Below are 21,751 nucleotides of genomic sequence, written 5' to 3' on the forward strand. Positions count from 1 at the left end.
TATCAAGCACATTCTATTCAGTACCTGGAAAAGTGAATTTCCAGTGGAGCAACAGGAATTATAGAAACTCTGACATATTTTAAAATCAGTGTTTCCATTTTCCAGTAAAATGTAAAAAAAGTAAAACCAGGATTACTCCAAATCTTTTAGCCTTCTACTCCCTAAGGACTGTTTACCACCATTTGAAACATCTACATGAAATACCATAGACTCATAAAAATTCTGTCAGTAGGCATATAGAATATTACGTAAAATTGAAATACAATAAAAACCAGCGCAAGCAATAATGCATATGCAAATAAGAGAATTAATAGTACTAGTACCTGTGAGGAAACTCTGACCCAAGGTGGGGTTGGCACTCAGGGTCCCAAGATCAAGAGTCACGTACTATACCGACTGAGCCACTTGCTTGTACCTAATGTATTCCATTTATTGAATAATTTCAACTAATGGAAAGAATGCATATTCGTAAGGAATGCTGGGTAAAGCCTCACTGGTCTTCTCCATCCACGCCCCCTATCTCACTGCAGGCACAACAAAGGACCCTTCTGCTTGAAGTATAAAAGGACACCCACCCAAGCCATGTTTAAGCCTTTTTAAGCATAATTTATAAACACCATCGGGGCCTCATTTTCTCAAGCAAGTGGGTTTTCCATCCCCCTGAAAATACAGTGATTCTTGTCAGCCTGTCACAGCTCTGGCAGACCAGATAATAAAGCTTCCAGTAGGCCCAGCGTATGTGGACACTGATGGATCCCAGAAGAGTGGCAGCCATTTCCTGCCCAGTCACCACCTCCAAGTACATTTTTCTTCTGTCTCCTCCGCAGTGGAGCAGCTGTCAAGGATAACGATTCCCCACCACGGTCAGTGTCCTCTCCCAGCATCCAGTAACTGTCACTGTTTGATCTCATAACTGGGATGCAATAAAACCTTGCTTTACTAACTACCATTTTGTCACCCGAGAAAAGAGGCAGACTTGAACTAAAACAAAGGCATTTATTTGGGGTGTTAGCATTGCCTTTGGGGGCACAGATAGAGGTAGAAACCCAGATTGTGGTGCCCTAGGGACCAGCGGTTAGCAGTGATTAAAGACAAAAAGGAGGGGCGCCTGGGTGGCTTAGTCGGTTAAGCGTCCGACTTTCGCTTAGGTCATGATCTCGTGGTTCGTGGGTTCGAGCCCCGTGTCGGGCTCTGTGCTGACTGCCAGCTCAGAGCCTGGAGCCTGTTTCAGTCTGTGACTCCCTGTCTCTCTGGCCCTCCCCTGCTCACGCTGTCTCTCTCTCTCTCTCTCTCTCCTAGAAATAATAAATTAAAAAAAAATTTTTTTTTAAATAAAAAAAAAGAAAGCCTAGATAACCCATGGGGCTGCCTGACACATGGTGATCAAGCATTCCTCCTAAGGACCTCAGTCCCGAGCTCGGGCAGTCCTGCTGACCGGCACGGCAGGCACGGAGTATGCGGGCGGGCTGACAGAAGGGGACAGGGCAGAAGGCCAGGGCGAAGGAAAAGAAGAGGAGGTGGAAAGGAAGACCCCAGGGGCCCTAATGTCCAAGCCGTGCGCATACAAGGACGCAGGCAGTAAGCGTGGAGACAGCAGGTGCTGGCCGGTTAGGTCAGGCTGGGAAGATCTGCGAGGCGCGGGGAGTTCGATCAGCCCTTTCAGGTGCAGAACCGGCACAGAAGTGTGTTCTGAGCGGGTCTGCACTGTGTCAGCCGGCAGTTTGTGGCTGTCAGGCCCCCCACGCCTGTCGGCTCAGGCCAGTCCCCAACCTGCAGAGCGCCGAGGGTGACAGCGGTCGCTCCGCAAGCATCTCTGTGAGGTGGCAATGCTAATCGAGTGCCGTCCCTCCCCACCTGGAATGATCCCTGATGGGGTCCTGGACTTCCCAGAAAGCAAGGCTCTTGGGGGTCTCTTGCGGAAGGGGATCCCCACCCATCCTGCGCGGCACTGCGCTGCCCTTGTGGAGGGAGAAAACGCAAGCTGAGGGCAAAGCTCAACAGGATGCATGTGCCCCTATGTGGATTGCAGTATTATTTAGAAGAGCTAAGCTATGGAAGCAGCCCAAGGGTCCACAGAGAGAGGAATGGATACAGAAGACGTGGTAGATAGAACACGGAATATGATTTAGCCATCAAAGGAATAGAACGCTGCCATCTGCAACAATATGGATAAAGACAGAGGTGTAATGCGGAGCAAAAGAAGTCAGGCAGAAAAAGACAAATACCCTATGATCTCACTCCTGTGGAACTTCAGGAAAAAACAAAGAAGCAAAGGAAAACAAGAGAAAGAAACAAAGCAAGAACAGACTCTTCAGGGTAGACAAGGAACTGAGGGTTAGCAGAGGGGAAGTGTGTGGGGGAAGGCGGGGAGGGAACGGATGAAACAGGTGATGGAGATTACAGATACCGCTTATCAGGATGAAAAATAAAGCAGCTTTCTTATCTCCCGTTTGTTCTCCTAAACCTCCATTGTCCTTTTATTTTTTCCTGTTGTTTTATTTAGTTTTGAGAGAGAGAGAGAGGAGAGAGAGAGAGAGAGTGCGCGCCTAAAGGAGGGAATGCAGAGACAGAGACACAGAAGCCAGAGCAGGCTCCAGCCTCAGGCTCAGCACCGGAGGGATCATGACCTGAGGCGCAGTTGGTAATTAGACCCAGAAACGTGAACGAGCCTTTTTTCACTCCTATTCTTATACAAAGCTGTCTTTGTTGGGTATTCGACAGCCGCTGACGTCACTAGGATGGCTGCCAACCTTAAGATTCCCGTGTAAGGTTTCCTCCTTACTGGTCTAATATGACCCCCCCCCACATCTTGGGGTCTAATTATTTCTGGCTGCAAGACTTCTGCTTAGAGCTGGCCGATGGAATTAAAATGCCACAAAGGACCATTTCCTAGGGAAGTCAGCTGTAAGGACTGCATGCGTTGAGTGTCTTTTAGACCATGATGGATTTCTGTCTTTACTATTTTTGATCAGTGTCCCCTAATGAGTCACAACATTGGGTGATTTCCACTTGTAAAACTTTTCTAGTGTTTTCCATGGATTAAATATGGTAGATTCTTCACAGCACAGCATGGTATTGCAGTCCATTTGCTGTAACCCATTTGTAGTGTCGAATGCAATGCTGATGTGGAAAGATGCCAGCATCCTTCCTACAGGGCAAGTCGTTGTTCATAACAATTTTTTTTTGAGGGACACCTCCGATCACTCTAATACTGAGAGCCTCTGACATACCCCGTGTGGAATGCCATGCGGGAGTCCGGGGGGGGTTTCTGGGTTATGGACTTTCTCTGCTTTTCTAGGAACATGAGGTCTTCAGTCCCCTTGGGATGCCTTCTAACCCACTGGAATCCATTCAGACTGTAAGATTTAAGAAAGACAAGACTGGGGCGCCTGGGTGGCTTAGTCGGTTAAGCGTCTGACTTTCGCTTAGGTCATGATCTCGCGGTTCGTGGGTTCGAGCCCCGCGTCAGGCTCTGTGCTGACAGCCAGCTCAGAGCCTGGAGCCTGTTTCCAATTCTGTCTCCCTCTCTCTCTGACCCTCCTCTGCTCACACTGTCTCTCTCTGTCTTAGAAATAAATAGAATATAAAAAAAAAGAAAGAAAGAAAGACAAGACTGATCTTCTGTAATGCTGCATGGACTTCTTAGGAGATGAGGAAAAATTACTCATTAATGGGATACTAAGCTTCAATATGACTTCTCATTTAGATCTCTTCTGCAGGAAACAGAGCAAATGGACTGAGGTAACCTATGCCCAGGACTTCATGGCCCTAAATCAGGATCCTGACCTAAAGTCCTCTTGCAGAATGTGTTTGGCCGCTAGGTAGGCAAATCAACCCCTCCCAACATAGTGGATGCTGATTATCTAAATAGTCCTCTTCCTCTGATAAACCCAGATGGCCAGAGAAATCACAGGTCATCCCGAACAAAGGGGACACTGACTCTCTCATTGTTCCTCTTAATCCACCCAGGTTATTCTTGCTGCTTGTGGGGGTTTCTCCCTCATTCATTCCTGGGTTAATGGCTATGATAATTGGAGCCAGTTGTCAGGGTAGTCTACTTCCGGATGGGGACATAAAGGAATTTTCCCATGCACCTGCCAAAACTCCTTTTTTTTTCAGCTGAGTTTCTGGTCTTCTCCAGCTCAACATGGACTGCCTATTTTCACTTTTTGTTGGTGCAAAAAAACAAAAACAAAAACAAAAAGCATGTCTGAGCTGACAAGCTTTCAGATAGTGACTCCTCCTTCCTCCGTCTGAACTTTATATTTTCTTTCTTTTTCTTTTTTAGTAACCATGTGTTAGCTGCTTTAATATTAAATGTGATCAAAACTCAATTAGAAGAATTCAAAAAGATGTGCTGGGGCACCTGGGTGGCTCAGTTAGCTAAGCATCTGACTCCTGATTTCAGCTCAGGTCATGATTTTATGATTTTTGAGCTCGACCCAATGTCTGGCTGTGCTAACAGTGCAGAGTCTGCTTGGGATTCTTTCTCTCCCTCATTGCCTCTCCTCTGCTCTATCCCTCAAAATAAATAAATAAACTTTTTTTAAAAAAGACTTCAAAAAGACATAGAGAAACCAGTGAGTTTCAATTTTCTTACAAGTTTTAAAATATGGGAGTAGTTTGGGGGGAAAAAGCCTATCTGCTAAGGGTTAATTTTTTACAGCCAAACTAAGAATCACTATAGGCGAACATCAGTGCAACAAACAAGTACAATTTGCTAACCTGGGTGATAAACTTACTAATAAACTTAATAGTCATGGTAAGGGACAGTCCCAAAGACCAGCTGATGTCTCCGTTAAATTCAAAATAAACTTCACCTTTTGCGAAGGCAAAAAAACCTGCAAACAATTCAGCTTCAAGAAATTTGCATAGAAATAGAAAATGCTAAAGCCACAAACGAAATTTGCAAAGATTCAATATGTTGAATTCAATCCAAGGAGCACCTAATGCTAAATTGGAGCAAACATTTAACTTCCAGCTATGCAACTCACAGAGGCCAATAATTTCAGGCTTGGAAACTGGCTGTAGGAAAATTCTTTAAAAACACAAGCTTATACACTGCAATTTTAATACAATGCAGACATTTATGCAGAATATTTTGGATTTTATTTTTTCCATTATGAATATAATTTATTGTCAGATAGCTTACATTTATTGTCAAATGGGCTTACACCCACTGTTCATCCCAACGAGTGCCTTACTCAATGCCCGTCACCCAGTTTCCCCTCTCCCCCATCCCCCATCCCACCCACAATTTGTTCTCTGTATTTAAGTCTCTTATGGTTTGCCTCCATCCCTCTCTGTTTGTAACTATTACCCCCCTTCCTTTCCCCCATGGCCTTCTATTAAGTTTCTCAAGGTCCACATATGAGTGAAAACATGTGATATCTGTCCCTCTCTGACTGACTTATTTTACTCAACACAATACCCTCCAGTTGCATCCACGTTGCTGCAAATGGCAGGATTTCATTCTTTCTCATAGCCAAGTAGTATTCCATTGGACTTTTTCAAGGCACCAGAAGCCATCTGGGTCTTCTTTCTTTTTATTTTTTTTAATTGTTTCTTAAAATTTTTTGTTTTTTCATTTTTGAGAGACAGAGAGAGAATGCAAGCAGATGAGGGGCAGAGACAGAAGGAGACACAGAATCTGAAGCAGGCTCTAGGCTCTGAGCTGTCAGCAGAGTCTGATGCTGGGCTTGAACCCACAAATGTGAGATCATGATCTGAGCTGAAGTAGGACACTCAACTGACTGAGCCACCCAGGCGCCCCCAGGATCTCTTTTCAAAGTCACCCTCAAGTACTGTTGAGTTTTGGTTGGCAACAATGACATTTTTAAAACTTAATAACTTTTCACAGATCTCTACCCTCTGCACCCAGGGCAACAAAACCCACTTTCAGTCTGGTCAAGTTTAATATCAGTTTGTAGAACGACTTGACATTAGATCCAGCTATAGTGTAAATGGTACAGAAGTTACTATTCCCTGAGCCTGTCAACATGATTTTCTCATCTCCTCACCACAGACTGTCTCTTGTTTGCTCCTCCTTCATGCTCCACCCCCATGAAATGCTCCAGTCACCAGAGAGATGCCCAGATGTCCACCTCTGCAAGTTCTACTACTGCTTGTCTCCAGCTCCCCCTGCTGGGGGCCAAAGCAACTGTTTGTTGTGAGGAGTTGAAAGAAACCATGGTTATTTACAAATTCATTTCTTGTGCACTTTTACTTAAAACTGGATGTAGAGGTAGGTTTTAGGCAACAGGCTTGAGAAATGGAAACCTGAGTAAGGTAGAAGGGCCCACAGTGACCACCAGGCTGAGTGCAAAAAGACCCATTAGGCAACCGACTTCAAAATATCCGTAAGTCTTAGGTGACCAGTGGGTTACTTATAACTGGGCACAGTTCAAAAAAAAAAAAAAAAGGAAAATTCCATACGTCCCCCTGCCTCCTCACTCTCCCACTTAACTATAGCTTCCCACCACCGCCTCCTGGCAAACAGTTTCTCCTTTGCTGTCTTACCCGCTGCTCCCTTGCAATGTATTCAGTAAACTTCCATCTCTTTTGTTTGCCTTGGGTGAAATCTTTCATCACCTACGCTCCCAACCCCCAACCCATCAGGTGGTCTCACCCTTGGGACTTTTGCAACTGCTCTCCAGACTTTTCTGGAGGGTAATAGAATATGCACCAGCGCAAAAGGACATTTTATTTCCACAAGAAGAGAAAGGATTAACATATATAATAATTGTGTGCACTGAATACTGTGTAATCAAAAATTGAAGTAAATGCCCCAGAACCGTGCATTTTTATGGACATTTCCATTTTCCTGTAAGAAGAGAACCTCCGGGAAGTCACTGATTTTGCTTTCAGTTAGTTACATGCTAATAGCACAGAGCTTGATGTGGGGCTCAAAGTCACCAATGAGGAGATCAGGACCTGAACAGAAACTAAGAGTCTAATGCTTAAATGAGTCTTCGGCCAAACTCTCACACTCCTTAAAGTAAAAGTTACTAACTGAAGTGCACTTATCTCCACATTTTATCCACCTGCTCAAGGCCAAATCGCCAGCAGTTAGTTCCCTTAAAGGAGCCAACTTCTACTTTGGTATTATTACCACAGTAACTAAAATTTTCAGGCAGGAAAAAAAGTCTGATTACAAATAAGTGAGTGGCAGCTTGCAGGTGAAGCCCTTTTGCTATAATTTCCAATTTTCTGTTCAATCCATATGCAGAGATACGAGGAAAAACATTTTGGTTCCCAAGTTCTATTCACAATCTCATACAAAATAATCCAGGTAAATGAATTTTAATCCTCTTCCTCATCTTCCTCATCGTGGTTAATCTGGAAGTAATGTAATTAGCAACTCTCTTTGCTTTTAGCAATTATGCGCAACCAGTCACATAGATGATTCTTCTTTAAGTACTTTTTGGTGAAATATTTTAAACATCGTTTTGGAAAAGGGCGCCTCAGACATAGTAATCTCGCGCTTGCTCCGCTCAGTGGTTACCACCCCTTCACCAAGATTCCCAGCTTTTCCATTCACTTTGATTTTGTTTTGAAGAAATTGGTCAAAATTGGCAGTATCCAAAAAAAAAAAAAAAATAATTGGCAGTATCCATTGATGAAGTTTGGAAGTTTGGGGTTCATGAGCAAACAGCTAAGAAAGAATTCTTTGAGACGTTTTTGGTGCAAAAAGGTGACTTTATTATAGCATGGGGACAGGGCCTGTGGACAGAACGAGCACTGGGATTGTGAGGAGTGACTGGTTATATAGTTTTAAGTTTGTGGAGGGAGGAAGATAGAGATAAAGTAAGTTTCTAAGGAATTTTGGAAGGCTTTCGGGAACTTGCGGGGCTAGCTGCTGTTAAGAGAAGGCGACTTTTAGTCTTTAATAAAACACAAACATTAAGGTACTGAGGCCTCCGTGAGTTCCTTGAGGAAGGTCACACTCTACATGTTTCAGGTGTCTGTTAGTGGGGCTGCAAGCTGTAAGGAGATTTATTTTAGGCTACATTTCTCCTGCCTTTTTTCCCCTCGTCAGCCATGATTCCATCTTCTACAGGGTAGGTGAAGTCAAGGGTGATTTGCTTAACTTGCTTTTTCTTTTCTTTTCTTTCTTTCTTTCTTTTTTTTTTGCCCCTCCGCCTTTCACCAGAAGCTTTTTCATAAGTATCATGGCAACAATGGAGGCAGAAAGGGAGGCATCTTCTGTCTGGTCTTTTTATCTAATTCCACCTCTTCTGCCTCTCCCTGCCCCTCCTCTCGTTTCTGCACCACCACGGGTGTGGCCTGCACCACCAGCTCCCATACCATCCTTGGTGCTTCCAGAACTATTGGCTCCTGCTCCTCCCACCCTCACTATTAAGGGGCAAAGAGTATCCCCTGGGATCTAGCAAACCAGTTCAGATCTTCCTACTGGTCACTCCAGGTTAAAAAAGAAAATGACACCGAGGAACAGATTGACTTGTACGTGGACATAGGCGCAATATATTCTGATTAAAGCCAATTTGAGTTTGTTGGTTTAATGAAGATAGACACGCCTTTGGAGTTGTCACCATTAAATATAAAACTTTTATTCTGCCAAGGCGTGCTGAAGGTCAAATAAGCTCATGTTATCTCTTAACAGTCTGTCAACAGGAGATGACTTTAAATGATGGTTGATTTTGTCTGTCTCAAAGTTTTCATGGGGAATTGTTAAAATAGCTTTCAAAATCTTTGGTAACATGAAACTTTAGTTTTACTTGGATGTTAAGTTGGATTGAATTCATTGGATATCTAAGTCCTTTAAATAAGATAAAATACTGAAACATCATTAAATATAAGGTGTTTTTTTTTTGGCTTCCTATTGCAGAGAAGCTGAGGATATTTGGATCTATTAGTAAACATACTTTATGCTTTATCAAAAGATTGTAATACAGAAAAACATAAGTTTTTATAAATTATAAAATGTATTCATAAATTTCAAATCTAAAGAATTCTGGTGTGACAGTTCACAATCAGTTGGTACTTAGTTTTCACTGGGGACCAAGGTATTTTAAACGATTAAATTTCTGATAAATGTAATTAAAATTGATGGAGATAAGGAAAGCAACCGTGTAAGCAAGAAAAAGAAATGTGTTTTTGAAAAGAAAGATGTAAGGAATGGGAATACATCTTGTTGAAGGGGAAACAGTAATTTTGTCCTAAAATAAGACTGGTTGTTTAGAGAGAAAAGACTTAAGACAAAACCTGAATGGACCAAAAAAGAAAGTTGTAGAAAGTTTATGAAGGAAAATCTTTGGAAAAGAGTTTCATGTGTGATCCGGACTAAGTTTGAAATAAATAGATTTTAAAAGTACACTGGACGGGGCGCCTGGGTGGCTCAGTCGGTTAAGCGTTCGACTTCGGCTCAGGTCATGATCTCACAGTTTGTGGGTTTGAGTCCCGTGTCAGACTCTGTGCTGACAGCTAGCTCAGAACCTGGAGTCTGTCTTTGGATTCTGTACCTCTCTCTTTCTGCCCCTCAGCTGCTCACGCTGTCTCTCTCTGACTCTCAAAAATAAATAAAAAACATTAAAAAAAAAATAAAAGTACACTGGTACAAGATTAAAGTTCTGCTTTACTCTCTGTTAAAAAGACAAAGTTCTCTTGGATTTTTGGTTTGTACTTGGTAAGAAATTGTAAACTAAGTTTTTTTGTGTGTTTGTTTCATTGCCCAGAAAACCAAAGTTTCTATGTTTTGTCTTTTTCAGATCTCTGGTTACTTAAGAGAGTTAACATTTCTCAATATTAAAGGCTAAGTTTTGATAACAGCTCTATAACCCTAAATATTTGCCTTTGGAATGGCTTGTTGTCACCCTGGTTTGATAAATAATTAAGTTTTAAATTTTAGAATGATGTGTAATGCTATTTAGGCATGTGGTTTAGAACTTTCTGAGAGTTAGAGGGCACCTGGGTGATGAAGTCATTTAAGCGACACACTCTTGGTTTTGGTTCAGGTCAGGATCTCAGGGTCATGATGTTGAGTTTTGTGTCTGGCTGCATGCTGAGTGTGGGATTCTCTCTGTCTCTCTCTGTCTCTCTCTCTCTGCCCCTCCACTACTCATTTTCTCACCCCCCTTCCCCCCAAAAAACTTTCTGAAGGTTTTAACAAAGAATTACAATTTTTGAATTGTAAATGAAGTCTTCTTGACTAATTAGGCTTGTTTATTTGGTATGTAAAATTACATGGGGCAGGGAGGGAGTTAAGATGACGGGGTAGTAAGGGAATCCTGAGCTTGTCTTGTCCCTGAAACACAGCTAGATCGGCATCAAACCGTTTTGAACACCGAGGAAATTCCTCTGAGGATTAATGCGACAATATGTATAATTCCTGTGAGAGATCTAGGCAGGTGTGCAGTGTAGAGAGGCGAATTGGGGGAGAGAAAAGCAGCCCTGCCATGGAGGATAGGGAGCTGTTTTCACAGAGAGAGGACAGAAAAAGGAAGAGAAAGGGGAGGGAGTGCCATGCATGGAGATCACACAAGAAAAGCACTCCCCCTGAACGTAGCTGCAGAGAAAGTGTGAAAACACAGGAGACTAGACAAGAAATATGTTCCCCAAAACCATTGACGGGGAAAAAGGAGAGGGTATCAATACTGCCAGTTTTCTATAAACAGCGGGATGCAGAGTCTGAAGTTTCAGAACTCAGTGCCTGGTGGTGCTCTGGCAAGGAAACAATATGAATCTTTGGGAGCAGGCAGTGTAGTCTGAGGAGCCCATGTGCCCCACAGGGAGAAGGGAGTCTTCTGCTTGGAGTGAATTTGGTAGAGGCAATATGGCCTCTTTGAGGTCAAAAGTCCCAACAGACCCCAGAAGCTACCACGTTTACTGATATTGGAACAAAGATGACAGAGTGCAGTGAAACCTGATGCAGGCTGTGTGTTGGGATTTACCAGAAACTCTGAGCCTCTGCTGCTGCACAATCACGTGAACATTTTCTGAGACAAGTCAGTACCTGGCCACAGCATGGCGAGACCCTCCCCAGAGGATCAGTGCAGTTCTAAGCCGCAGGGGTCCCTGAAGTCTGGGGTTGTGAAACACAGTCCCATGCGAGATAAAACTCTGGAGGGAGGTGCTGCCTGACAGGCCGACAGCTTGGACACAGATGGCGTAAATGTGGGGAGCAGACTGAAGCCTGAGACAAAGAAAGAGTGATTGATTTCTCATGTGTGAGGGGCCTGAAGTTCCTGTGCCAGAGACTAGGGACTGGGGTGAAGCATTTTCACCTCTAGCACACCCACCGATTGACCACCAAGCAGAGAATTGGAGCCCTTACACCAAGTCCTAACCACCTGCACCCTCCAAGCACATCCACCAGAAGACCAGCGTGACTACCTTTCACCCATTTAGTCTACTGACCAATACTGTGCTGCAAAGTTTCAGTTCTAAGTGAAATTGGATCTAGCTTCATTCAGGTTTCATTTAGGTTACTTGATCATTGTCATTTTCTTTACTTCGGTTTCTGTTTATGTCATTTTCTTTTTTCTTTATTTCTTTTCTTTTTCTTTCTTGGATACAGAAAGAGCAAACTTTTATTCTACTTTATGTTCTCATTTTATTTTATTCTAGTATATTATTTTAATTTTTAAAATATTTTGGTTTAACTTTTTTTCTTGTTCCTATCAAGCTTCTCTCAACAAGCAGACCCAATACACCTAGAATCTAGCTTCCCTTATTTGATTTTTGTTTTAATTATTATTTTCTGGTTTTTTTTCCTTCCTCCAAAATTACTCAATCACCCCAATAAAAGGAACAAGAAGAAGTGATGGCCAGGGATTTATAAACCTAGTTATTATATAAAATATCTGAACTAGAATTTAAAAACATGATTATAAGAATACTAGCTGACGGAGTGTTTCGGGTTTCTATATCATCTGAGGAGACTGAAAGTTTGAGTGCTTTCTTGCAAAGTTGTATGTCTTTTATTTATTTTTGCTGTCTTATTGCTGAGGCTATGATTTCCAGTAATATGTTGAACAAAACTGGTGAGATTGGACATCCCTGTTACGTTCCTCACCTTAGGGGAAGGCTCTCAGTTTTTCCCCACTGAGGCAAATATCAGCTGTGGGTCTTTCATATATGGCTTTTATGTTACTGAGGTATGTTCATTCTATCCCTACTTTCTTCAGGGTTTTTATCAAAAAAAGATGTGGTATTTTGTCAAATGCTTTTTCTGCATCTATTGAAAGGATCATACAGTTCTTATCCTTTCTTTTACTAATGTGGCATATCACATTGATTGATTTGCAAATATTGAACCAGCCCTGCAGCCCAGGAATAAATCTCACTTGATCATGGTGAATAATTCTTTTGATGTACTCTTGAATTCTATTTGCTAGTATCTTGCTGAGAATTTTTGCATCCAAACAAATAATCCAGTGAATAAAGGGGCAGAAGACATGAATAGACACTTTTCCAAAGAAAACATCCAGGTGGCTGACATACAAGAAAAAAATGTTCAACATCATCATTGTGAAGGAAATAAAAACCAAAACCACAATGAGGTATCACCTCACAATGGTCAGAATGGCTAAAAGTAACAATTCAGGAAAAAACAAATGATGGCTAGGAAGCAGAGAAATATGGTTTGGATCTCTAATTTGTCTTACACTCCATCAACCCATGTAGGCCCAGATTTCCAGAATACAAGTTTACTAGTCGTCTAGGAGATATCTATTATTTGATAACAATTATGATGATACTAATCCTGGGCTTATAAGAAAGATCTGCCCAAATTCACTTCTGATGTCTCAAACTCTTCTCTAGGACCTTCATTCAGAATTAATAGTGACCACCTCTCCCTTCCCACACATGCTGGCATGTTCTAAAAATCAGTGAAAGAGGTCTATCTAACGTGTTGAAATCAAGAAACTGCTGCTAAAGAAATATGAATCTGAATCAAAAAGTTGTTTCTTCACTTGTAATCTTCTACCACTCCAAATAAATTGTTCTTTCAACAAAAAATAAGAGGTTTGTTTTCTCTTTGAGTCTTAGGAGGTCAGTAAAAGTAAAACTAATAAACAAAAAAAGCCCTCTCAGTCCCAAGTGTGCTCAGGAAGAGGCGGAGCCCACAATGACACAGCACGAAACCAGGGAAGGCCTTGGGTTGCAGCTCTGCTGCTTCAGGGAGCAGTGGGATAATCAAACATACCATATTGGCCCAGTCAGACATGGGCAGTGGTGTGGGGGAAAAAAGCAAAAGAAAGAATTAAATTTCCTTACAACTTACTGTCCATTGACAAATCCTTGAAACAGGCAGAATGACATTCCTCCAGGAACTCAGCTTCCTCAATGATGACACTTAGCTAAGGGCTAAAGGCGATCTTAGCTTAACATTAACCCAACCTCCAGGATCCTGTGAGTCTACTTTAACATATAAAAATTCCTTTGGAAACTTCCTTATCCCTACCCCCAAATATATGTTAGCAATCATCCTCCAAGCATATGGCCCACTGATAGACATCTGAAGGTCTCATGACTAAGGTTTTATTAGACAGAAGAAAATATTTTTTTCTGAACAATAGCTAGCCCCTTAAAGGTCCTGGAAACCTTGCTTCCCAAATTACTTAGGGACTTACACGATCCCTAACTCCCTCCCAACTTGAAAGTATATAATCCGTCACCTGTCACAACCCCAGTCAGCTCTTTCTGCCCAACGGGGCCTGCCCCCACCTTTTTGCACTGAAGACATTTCAATATTTCTTTCTTGACCATTTGCTCTGAACCCCAACGTTTCCACATCATTCTGGCGCACAACACGGGACCTGAGTCTTCTCACTCGACTCTGAGCCTTGGTGCAACCTTGGTGTTTTCTCCTCTCTTTCTTGACTTTCGCTTCAGGGGCTTTTTCAAGGAGTACAGTCTTACTGGAACACTTTCACGTCGATTGCTCAGGCTGCAATCCTCTAGCCCATGGCTACTCTCCAGGGAGGAGAAAGCCTGCCTTTTGGCTGGAAGTCTGTACCATGGCTGGAATGGTAATAAGACTCATAAATTTGAGGCCCTCTCTTTTCTCTTGTCCTTCTACAAAGTTGTCTGCCTTGGGCATTGAACAGCCACCTAGGTCACCAGGGTGGCTGCCGATCTTTAAGACTCTCATGTGAGAGTTCCTCTGCATTGGGCTAATGTGACCCCCCTCACTTCTCTGGCCTAGCCACTTCTGGTCACAAGGCCTCCACTCAGAACCAGCTGAAACCAGTGCCTGATTAAATTAAAACCCAACTAAGGACCATTTCCTAGGGAAGTTGGTTGTGAAAGACTACATGGGTTGAATGTTGCTTAGACCGTGATGGAGTTTTGTCTTTGCTGTTTGCTTCAATGTCCCCTACTAACTACCTAAATTACAGAATTGGGTAATTTCCCCTCCTAAAACTTTTCTAGTGTTTTCCAAGGGTTAAAAATGGTAGGTTCTTCAAGGCGAGGCACAACACAGTATCTTGGTCCACACACTGGCACTCATTTTGCAGTCTAAATGCGATAGGGAATGCTAACATCCCTCCTACAGCAGGGCAGGGATCACAGTGATTTTATTTGAGGAACACCTCGGGTTGCTTTGATGCCAGGAGCCTCTGACGTATCTTGTATAGGACACCATCCAGGATCAGGGGAGGGATTTTCTTGGTAATGGAAATTCTCTACTTTTCTAGGAGCATGTGGTCTTTCTTCAGTTCCTAACAACTCTCCTTTAAGGTGCCTTGTAACCCACTGGAAACCCAAGGAGGACTAGCCACAGGTGGCTCCAATTATAGCCATTAACCCGGGAAATGAATGAGGGAGAAGGCCCCTTATCTATTAGGAGGAAGAAGAGTGAAAAAAAGGTCAATGTCCTCTTCGTTAGGAATGGCCTGTGTTTCCTCAAGCAACATGGGTTCTCTTAGGAGGAGGCCTTTTTAGATAATTATCATCCAATATATCAGAAAGGAGTTAGTTTCTTTGTTTTTATTTTAGAGAGAAAGAGCATGAGTGGGGGAATAGGGCAGTTGGAGAGAAAGAGAATGTGTGTGTGAGAGAGAAAACCTTAAGCAGGTCCAGGCTGCACATTCAGCTCAGGGCCCAACACGGGGCTCCATCCCATGCCCCTGGGGCCATGACCTGAGCCTAAATCGAGAGTCAGACACTCAACTCATCGAGCCGCTGCGCCCGTCCCCCCCTTCAAAAAAACCTATTTAGATTGAAAATTTAGAAACGGACTGATCTCCTGTAATACTGCATGGCCTCAGTATGAGCTATCAGCTGGAATCTCTATAATTTATGTGTATTTTTTTAAGGGACAGAGGGGGAACATATGCCAGAATTCATCTTTGCTTGAATATGATTGGACATATAAGAAAATAATTTAAACATTACGCTAAGTGAAAGAAGCCCGACACAAAAGCCACACATTGTCTGATTCCATTTACATGCAGCGCAAGACTAGGCAAATACACAGAGTTAAAGGGGATTAGTTGGTTGCTAGGGGACAGGGAAGGGAGGATTGAGGAGTGACTGCTTAATAGGTATGGAGTTTCTTTTTGGAGTGATGAAGATGTTTCGGAACTGGGTAGTGGTGATGACGGCATAACACTGCAAATGTACTTAATGGCACTGAACTGTACACTTCACTGTATACTTTTACATGGTTAAAATGGTCAGAAGAAAGGAAGAAACTAATTTAAAAATCAGTTACCTGCATGTCAAGTAGGAGAAAACGGGTGAGTAGGGGTAGAAATGGAAGGGAGGTTCTCACCATAAAGCTCTATACATTTGGTTTCTGAACTTACAAATGAACAAAAGCCAATTCATTCTTCTCAGCCTGCATGGATGTCATATGTAGGAGGCGGTTCCAATATCTTGATATGATATTTAAAGAGGAATATAGCTTTTTGTCACTCCAGGAAAATTATCCACATCCAGGAAGCTTGGAGAAGGAGCCCAGTCTATAGAGAAGCAGCAGTAAGAAAATGAGCCGATGCCTGTGCAGGTTAATTAATTAGCACAAAACTGCCCACCCTGTGCCAAGGAAGAGGAAGATCCCAGTTAGCCAGGAGAAATCATCCCGGAACACAGAAAAGCCGTGAGTAGAACACTATCTTTAGGTAAACGCAGAATTCACCATCTGAGTCCTGTGGTTTTATCTTTTTTTCAGCTGCTAAACTGAAGGAAGGCGGGCAAGCTCCCTTGCTTCTTCCTCTCCTTGGGGATCAATCAGTACCTCACNGGTCAGAGAGAGAGGGAATCACAGACTGAAACAGGCTCCAGGCTCTGAGCTGGCAGTCAGCACAGAGCCCGACGTGGGGCTCGAACCCATGAACCGCGAGATCATGACCTAAGCGAAAGTCGGACGCTTAACCGACTAAGCCACCCAGGCGCCCCCTGCAATCCACTTCCATTGATTGCTTGTGATTATTCCCTGCTTGTCCCACATTAGTTTCTAACACACAACCAAGGTAGTTAGGCCAAGATGTCACTCTTGAGATGCTTATACACCCCTGCTCCCTTCCTCCAACCCTGACTCCATCTCAAGGCAATTCTACAGGTGGGGCTAGCAGTGGGCTGCCCTTCCCTGTCCTTTGAGAAGTCTGTCCCCTTGACTTGGTTCTCTTTGCTCCTTCCTTTGAAGACATGACCTCTTTCGTAGAACATTTTGTCTGCTCTTTTTTTTTTAATGTTTTTTTAAAAATTTATTTCTAGGAGAGAGAGAGAGAGAGAGAGACAGCGTGAGCAGGGGAGGGTCAGAGAGAGAGAGGGAGTCACAGACTGAAACAGGCTCCAGGCTCTGAGCTGTCAGCACAGAGCCCGACGCGGGGCTCGAACCCACGAACCGCGACATCATGACCTGAGCGAAAGTCGGACGCTTAACCGACTAAGCCACCCAGGCGCCCCTTGTCTGCTCTTTTTACGCAAGGATGAGGCTACCCTCTCCTTAATTCAGACAAGCTTCTCAGCTGGCAGTTCTAGTCTCTCCTGGAAAAGTGAGAAAAAAGGAGTCAAGTGTCCTGCTGTGAAGAGGAGTCCAGGGTCCCCGGAGAGCCTAGAAGCCTGTAACATCATCTTTTTCTCTGGGCGTTTCTGAAAGTTAGCTTTCTGTCTCACGGAAGCACATTAATTTTGAAAAATGATAGTGGTAGCTGGGTAGGATGCAAACTGAAGGTGGGTAGCCTTGATTCCAGGCTCTTGGGTCAATTTCTAGCACCCCCAGCCAGAAAGAACGAGGAACAGAAGGACTGTGTCATGAAGAAAGTATAAAAGGATTCTTGACTCTGGCTCGTCTGTCACTGGCTGCAGTTCCCATACAGCACAGTTGGTCATGACCCTGAGAGCGTTCTCATCCAGGTGAAGAAACCTGTCCCGGGTTAGAAAGGGAAGGTGGCTGCCATCTTGGTTCTCCTGTAACTTTGGTACAAGGCTTGGGCAGTGAACAACCTCTTTCACGCAGGCTTTTCTTTTCTGTGGCTGCATCCTCATTTGCAGTGACTCTCTATTTTTGCCTAATATTGTCCTCTCCTACCTCATTCCTAGTGAGCTTTCTGGATCCCCAGATATAAAAGGAAAAACAAAAACAAAAACGCTTTACTTCCTGAGCCCAAGTGGCAGCCTCTTGACATCTGATCAACAGTTTCTCCTTAAAACTATGTAAACTGTCGTTTTTTCAGAGGCCCCTATTTTCTCCTCATAGACATTCCCAAGTGACATTTCTGAAATGGTCAGTTCTCTTGATCAAGATTCATCTGGGAAGAGTTATCCGAAGTCTCCTCCACAGAAGAGAGGAAACCGTCTCTTATGGCCCTGTGTGTTGCTATCTGTGTCTCCACAGCAACCCAGCTGTCACTGTGTAAAAGTGTGGCTCTGAAGAGACAGCTCTGCCTTCAGCCACCTGTCTGAGGAGGAAAACATGGGCCCCAGCACCCTTCTCTCGAGGGCCCATCATCCCGAGCTCCAGCTCTGTTCACGATACTCTCTTGTTCAAAACCCTCCTAAAACGACTCTGAAGATTATCTCTTTCTACTTCTTCTAAGATGAAGAAACAAAACGCCAGGGACATCAAATAATTTTACCGAGGTTGCAAACCACTCAGCAGTGTCACTGGGGCTGGGGCTGGTGGCCTTCCGAGGCTCAGTCCTCTCTGGACCTGGTCCAGTCCCTTCCTGCCTCTCAGCGTCATCTCCCTGCATTCCTCTGTGTTGTCAAATTACACCACTCATTTTTTAAAAATTATTTTTTATTATTTTTTTAATGTTTTATTTATTTCTGAGAGAGATAGATAGATAGAGAGACAGCATGAGCAGGGGAGGGTCAGAGAGAGAGGGAGACACAGAATCTGAAACAGGCTCCAGGCTCTGAGCTGGCTGTCAGCACAGAGCCCGATGTGGGGCTTGAACCCACGAACTCTGAGATCATGACCTGAGCTGAAGGTGGACGCTCAACTGACTGAGCCACCCAGGAGCCCCTACACCACTCATTTTGTTGGGAACATATTCTCTATTTTCCTAGTTCTTGTTTGGCTCAACCCAGAGGTTACTTCCTCCCAGACATCTCATGTGGAAAACTTCCCTCCCCTTCCCCAGTCCCTTGGCTCAGACTATTCCTCTCCTAGGACAACATGCTCTCCAGTTGGTGTGGGCCATCCCGCCGGAAGCTGTCAGCATCCTGAGGCTGGGGCTGAGTCATTCACTTCAATCCCCGGAGCCCAGCACAACCAGCATATATACACTGTCAATCATGAATGTTAGCTGAATACAAGCTAATGAATGAATGACACGTACTAAACCCAGAAACAGTTAACAATGTAATTTGTAAAGTGTATTTCTGTCTGCTCACTGCAGTTTCCAGACTTTGTGTTTTGGTGTTTATGACATGACAGTGCCTGTACCTTTTGCCTTGAAAAGAATAACTACAGACAGAGAGGCTGGAGCTCCCACCTAGAACAGGCGTTGGCAAATGTTTTCTCTAAAGGGCCAGACTGTAAATATTTTAGGCTTTGGGGGACAGTCTCTGTCACAACTACTCAACTCTGCCTTTGTAGCATGACAGCAATAATACACAATACATAAGTAAATGAGCATGACCGTGTTACCCATAAGATATTACGTAAATAGGGAATGGGCCGCAGGACCTGGCATGTAGGCTGCAGTCTGCATTCATGTAGGTAAAGGAACTCAGCCGTGCAGCTTAAATTCTGAGCCTCATGTGTTAAAAAATATGAAGGCAAAGTGCTTACTGCATATGGCCTTCTATGGGAATTATAAAAAGTAAATGGAATAAGGTATGTAAACCTCTTAGCATCAGGCCTGGATATTGCTTGCTTAATAAATAGTAATATTTATTACTGACTCTTTTGAAGTCAGTAAAAGAGACTTTCCAATGTTAGTAGCCCATTATCATTTCACAACTTACATTTTAAAAAGGTAGGTTTGGAAAAGTCAAATGGGATTAAGAAAAGGGAATTTAAGGCGCCCACACCTGTAACATCCATGGGTATTGCTGGCCTCCTTGCTGGACACAGGGGCTTTGCATGTGCTATCCCTTCCACCTGAATTGTTCTCCACATCCCTGTCTGCCTTCACGCGCCCGAAGTCTTCCTCAACATTCAGTTTTCAGTGCATTCTTTACAGAAGGCGTTCCTAACTTCTTGACTCGAAAAACGTTCCCTGGAACAAGATTTTAAAATCCTCTTTTTAGCATTCTAAACATTAGAGCATTAGTTGTGCTCGAATATTTACAATTTGAGTAATATTTTTCTTCCTTACTAGTCCACAAGCTCCAAGAAACCTTGATAGGCACAGGAATCACCATGCACTCCAAAATGCAGATTCTGGTTCAGTAGGTCTAAGGTGGGCCTCAGAATTTGCATTCCTAACAAGCTCTTAGGCCAAGCCAAAGCCAAGGCTGCAGGTCAGCATACCACATTTTGAGTCTCAAGGGCTTAGTGATCTTAGACCTCTTATTCCCTTCGTTCCTGTTAAAACCCTATTAATTACTTTTGCAGAGAGGTGGGTCTATTTTTTCCCCCTTCAACCCATCAACCTGGCTCCCCAAGGCTTCTCCTTCTATTACAGTCAATCCTCCTACCCCCCTCCATCTCCACCACCACCACGACTTATGGACTGGCTTAGCAAGGGATTTCCCAAATAGAAGCCCTCTCTTGAGGAACTGTAGTCATTGACTAAAATGTCCCGCCCCCCTCCCCCCCCATTTTTTTCCCACTTGATTCCTTCAGGCAGGAAACCCTAAAGAGAGAATATATTGTTGGGATTTAAAGGGCCAGCAAGGTACATTCCTTTTCCTTCTTCCCAATTCTGGGGACCAATTCAGCTATAAACATAGGAGAAAGACTAATTTTCTTTAAAAAGGATCAGTATTATGATGATAAAGATGATAGGGGAATGTGGGTAGGATCTATACCCAAATAGGTTTGCTACTCTGCTAAGAGTAACTTTCTTTCGAAGCTTCAGGCCACCCCACTGCAGAGGAAGAGCCCGCCCCTGTCACCTACCACGTGGACAAATGGGGAACTCAGGTGCACTTAGAGGCTGGTTGGGCTATTGCTGCTTAATGTCTTTTTCAGCTTTACCACTAAGGCAGGTTGCTCCTCCCACAGAAGTGGGTGAGGGACACAGAGGGATCAAGGGCACTACCGTTAAGTTACTTTCCTCCCACAAGACCCCCGAACACAGAGCATTAGTAGAGTGGGATAAAGGGCTTTTTTCTTCTAGTTGGACAAAAAGCCTAATTTGTTTCGAAAGCTCACTCAAATTCTCCTTTTTTCACTAAGCCTTCCATGTACGTCAGGGGAAAAAACAAACGTCACTATCTTCTGGGTAAACAAAAGGCAGGGGATACTTGTGGCTTCTTTACTTCAGTGAAGCCCTGGAAGAGAGTGATAATTGGGGGTGGGGGTGGGTTCAGGGGAAGGAGTATTTGGGAAATGCTGCAGTTGGGTGGGGCCAGGATGGGTCAGTAGCCCCAAAAGAAGACTAGGGCAGCTGTAAACAGCAGAGGAAGAAGGACTCCTGCTCCATCTCTCCGGATTCTATTTTCTCTCATTTCCTCTTCCTTCTCCTTCTGCAGTTCTTACCGATTAGCAAAACTAATAGGTGTTCTCATTTTAATTTTTTTTTAAATGTTTTATTTATTTCTAGGAGAGAGAGAGAGACAGCGTGAGCAGGGGAGGGTCAGAGAGAGAGGGAGTCACAGACTGAAACAGGCTCCAGGCTCTGAGCTGGCAGTCAGCACAGAGCCCGACGCGGGGCTCGAACCCACGAACCGCGAGATCATGACCTAAGCGAAAGTCGGATGCTTAACCGACTAAGCCACCCAGGTGTCCCTCTCATTTTAATTTCTTGACCACTCACAAAACAAGCTTGAGATGAGTAGTCATCAATGAGTAATCACATAAGCCATGACAAAGACTTTGACCAGACTTTAGTCAGGATCCTCTGAACCCTCTTCTCAAAAGAGGCCTCAACCTTTGGATTTCCATGTCTGTCTCTGCATCACGCAACTGAGCAAAACTCTTATGTCAGTTCCGTGAGAATCCCTACCCTCAACATCTGATCAAATCCCTTGTCCCCCACCCCTGGTATCTGATCACACTGGCCTGCCTTCAGCAAGGACCTTATCAAGTTGGTTTAGACGGAATTTCCTCCCCATGTTTCTTCTTAGTAATTTTCCATCCACGGACCCCCACCCTGGCCCTTGGCTGTAAGTCCCCCTCTTGCCCATGCTGTATTTGAAATCGAGCCTGGTTCTATACTGA

The 21,751-nt window shown here is 43.7% G+C and overlaps 1 pseudogene; it reads right to left on the reverse strand.

The window, feature by feature from the left end:
* Positions 1 to 7,302: 7,302 nt before the first annotated feature.
* LOC144245795 (large ribosomal subunit protein eL22-like) lies at positions 7,303 to 8,173 on the reverse strand (annotated as a pseudogene).
* Between the last annotated feature and the right edge of the window lie 13,578 nt (positions 8,174 to 21,751).

Source organism: Crocuta crocuta, unplaced genomic scaffold (genome assembly GCF_008692635.1).
Source record: "Crocuta crocuta isolate KB4526 unplaced genomic scaffold, BGI_CrCroc_1.0 scaffold108, whole genome shotgun sequence".
Classification (NCBI taxonomy): domain Eukaryota; kingdom Metazoa; phylum Chordata; class Mammalia; order Carnivora; family Hyaenidae; genus Crocuta; species Crocuta crocuta.